The sequence below is a fragment of the Chrysemys picta genome, chromosome 3 (assembly GCF_011386835.1).
Source record: "Chrysemys picta bellii isolate R12L10 chromosome 3, ASM1138683v2, whole genome shotgun sequence".
NCBI lineage: Eukaryota > Metazoa > Chordata > Testudines > Emydidae > Chrysemys > Chrysemys picta.
This window is the reverse complement of record NC_088793.1, coordinates 92725752-92730111: the sequence shown is the minus strand read 5'-3', so window position 1 is coordinate 92730111 and position 4360 is coordinate 92725752.

The following is a 4360-nucleotide window of genomic DNA, read 5'->3' as shown; positions in this document are numbered from 1 at the left end:
TTTCCCCTTCTACGATCAACACAGGGACTACTAAGGGCCTCCCTAAAAGAAAGGAAGGTCCAGTTCATGAACTATTCCACAAGAAAATGAGGACAGCATAATACCTAAGGACAAGAATACTGTGTTTGTGCGGTCTTTTTATGACCCCAATAAAACAATGATCTCTCACTTCATGCAGGATACCATATCATTGTTTAGATCCCATGGGTGGCCAATTTATGCAGCACTAGGCCTGGCTCTCACAGTTACACACACACACGTATAAAATGAAAATACACACATACCCATTCGTCTAATCTATGCAGCTAATCTATGAACTGTACACTAACATTCTTATGAAAAAAATATGTATTGCTACATGCAAATACATTATATGATAATTTGTCCATTTTATTAATTTTCCTTCCATCACCAAAGAAGTATAACCCCTGATTTTTTTAAAAATGGCCTGAAGAGTTGTTTTACAAAACAGCAGGTTATATATTATTTAATGAGTGTTATACAAAAACCATTACATTTTTTAAAACAGAACATTGCAGGCCATTTTTATTTAGGCAGTGAGAAAAAAGTTTAAAGGGACACTGTCCACTTCGAATCTGGTCAGTTTCATTTAAAAATTTGGAATGAGAACCAGTTTCAGGTACCATACCTCTTCCCTACCTCACCATATTTGTGACAATTAGTGTCTTTTCCAATAAGATTTTTCCATTTTATTTTATATATATCACCTGTTATGAGAAAGAACCTCAAAAACAAAGAGGGAAACTGATTATGGCTCTCATCCCACAATGAGATTTGCAGACAGAGTCTTATGCCTGAGCATTGCTCATTGGAGAATCAGGGTCTAACTCACCCTACAAGGGAAATAATGAAACTAATTACACTCAAACTGCTTTGAAATACACTAAACAAACACATAAGCAAAATGTAGAAAAAAAAAACCTCCCCTTTAATCGTTTTCAGTTACAGCAAATCTTGGCAACACCTGTATTAATAGCAGGTAAAAATATTCCAGATGAAAGTGTGACTTTTAAAATGATGGTTCCTCTCTTTCATATCACTATTGGTTGTTTATAGTAAGAGGTATTTGCATAGAGCAATAACTACGTTCCATAAGGATATTAGTACACAGAGATTATAGGCCAAATCCATAAAATAGTTGCCCAGGTGACACATTGGCATGATAGAAACTGAAGTAGTTTGTTCTCCTGCCAGTGATCCCTAGACAATATAATGCCTCACACTTCCACTGAGGAGATGGTAAGCCTATGGTCCTTATTTTCTTGCCACATTGTTGCTGAAGGGGTTAAACTAGAAGCCCAGGATGCCCACAACCTAAGTGGTACTCTGGAGGAGTGTGTGAAAACAGCTGGGGGGCTTGGGAGATGTCAGACACCAGTTTCAGGATCTAGAGCAGCTAGGTAGTGGCACCCAACATCACAAGGAAGGGAGTCAGACATCTGATATCTGAGCCCATGGCATACAGGGCCCAGGCCCAGAACACATGGCAAAGATTTCATTCCTGCTTCAGGAAGCATGGTAGGAATTAGACAAAGAATGCAGTCATTCCAGATTGCAATGAAAATAAGCTCTGAAGTATAGTTAAACTACTTGTCCCACTGATACTTCATGAGAATGCTTAAAATGGTTTCCAATATTGTGGGTGGCTCTTTTGACCCTTTCCATATCAGGTATTAGAACCTTGTATAACGATGCTTATTTGGGGTTGGTACAACCCATTAACTCCTCCTGGTATAGAGAACAAAGGAGGTTCTACAGCGAAATCCTGGGGCAACCAAGCTCAGGGAGGAAGATTAGCCTGAGGTTATTTTCAGTTATAGTGCCTGATTTACCAATACAGCTAAACCCCAGGCAGGGATGAGTTTGGACACAATGACCACTCCTAGACTAAACAAAATAGGTAACATTTTTCTATACCACTTAGCACATTCTAACACTAGCATAGAAAGGGTTCTACACCTTTAAAAGCATGTTAGCTAGTCACAGACAACTCTGAAGGGAGCCTAAGATTGAGCAAAATCAACTAACATTCTTCAAGGTGTTAAACCATGCTGCACTAGTGTTTTTAAACACATTAGTTACAACATGTTCACTATCACATTTAAAATACAACTTATTTTCCTAGTCGAGACACAGTCTAACTCAAGGTCTGTATGTTCTGTTGAGGACAATGTAGAGTCCCAGTCCTTAACAAATACTTAACAGGAGTAACAGTCAATAACAGCTTAAAAAGGAAAGTGCACATTAGATCTTATACATCAGGATAGAGTCTTTTAATGCTGTAACACCTGTTAAACAATACACTAACATTTCAGCGTTGTTTCTTAAGGCTGGTCTATACAGTGTAGCAATGAACACAGGAGGGGTGTAAATTGTAGAGTGCTCGGAAGTGTGGTGCTCTAGCTGCCTGTGGACACTCTAGTGTGTGTTAATGTAGTACTGTTTCAAACAGGACTGCATAAATGTGCACTATGTACCTTTTAGAGCAGGTCAGCAGGATCTACATGGGGCAGTTAGAGAGCAATACTTCAGAGCACTTTGCAATTTACTGCCCTCTAGGGTGCACTGCCATGCCATGCTGACAACCCCTTTTCTCAGGACTTGTTTACAAGGAAAAGTTATACCAATATAAGCTAAGGTGTGAATTTAAACCAGAAGTTATACCAGTATGGATGTACACACGCACACACATGCAAGAGTATTTTTAGTTTAGCTATCTTGCTTGGGGAGAGGTTTATGCTAAGCAGAAAAAAACCCTAATCTTTTCCACATGGAGAGTTGTAACTATACCGGTATAATTGGTAAAAACTTTCCCATGTAGACAAGGCCTAAGAAAGGATAGGGATATAATGAAGCAGTTTCCAAGTAAGACAGGCCAATGACTGAGAGTTTCAGTCTACAGTATTTGCATAGCATTTCCCAAAATATCACAAAAGTATTTTATTCAAAAGTCATCTTCATAGGTATGCTATGCCCTCCACAAGGGAAACAACTCCAGGTTGCACAAACTACATGAAGTAAAATATAAATTGTCTCTCCAACCATTCATTACCAAACATATCTATAGGCCTGAGTATCCTAATTTTGACCTTGCTCTCAGAGGTATGCAATTTCAGTCTTCAAACTTCCATATATATTTAAATCCAGAAGAAACCATTATGACTATCTGTTCTGGCTTCCTGCTTAACACAGGTCACAGTCTCTCACCCAGGAATTCCTGCAGTGGAGACAATTATTCTTCTTCGTAAGTGAAAACTATTGAGCACAGTAACCTATGGATAACTTTTGTTATTAAGCTGAATTCAATCACAACCTAATGTAGTACTTTCCAGGTCAGTCATTCATACACACACACACTCATAGAATATCAGGGTTGGAAGGGACCTCAGGAAGTCATCTAGTCCAACTACCTGCTCAAAGCAGGACTAATCCCCAACTAAATCATCCCAGACAGGGCTTTGTCAAGCCTGACCTTAAAAATCTCTAAGGAAGGAGCTTCCACCACCTCTCTAGGTAACCCATTCCAGTGCTTCACCACCCTCCTAGTGAAAAAGTTGTTCCTAATATCCAGCCTAAACCTCCCCCACTGCAACTTGACACCATTTCCCTTTGTTCTGTCATCTGCTACCACTGAGAACAGTCTAGATTCATCCTCTTTGGAATCACTTTTCAGGTAGTTGAAAGCAGCTATCAAATACCCCCTCATTCTTCTCTTCTGCAGACTAAATAATCCCAGTTCATAGATCCATAGATTCAAGGACTGGAAGGGACCTCGAGAGGTCATTGAGTCCAGTCCCCTGCCCTCATGGCAGGACCAAATATTGTCTAGACCATCCCTGATAGACATGTATCTAACCTACTATTAAATATCTCCAGAGATGGAGATTCCACAACCTCCCTAGGCAGCCTCTCCTCATAAGTCATGTGTTCCAGCTCCCTAATCATTTTTGTTGCCCTCCTCTGGACTCTTTCCAATTTTTCCACATCCTTCTTGTAGTGTGGGGCCCAAAACTGGACACTGTACTCCAGATGAGACCTCACCAATGCCGAATAGAGGGGAATGATCACGTCCCTCGATCTGCTGGAAATGCTCCTACTTATACAGCCGAAAATGCCATTAGCCTTCTTGGCAACAAGAGCACACTGTTGACTCATAGCCAGCATCTCTTCCACTGTAACCCTAGGTCCTTTTCTGCAGAACTGCTGTCTAGCCACTTGGTCCCTAGTCTGTAACAGTGCATGGGATTCTTCCGTCCTAAGTGCAGGATTCTGCACTTGTCCTTGTTGAACCTCGTCAGATTTCTTTTGGGCCAATCACTGAAGTTTGATAGAGCACTTC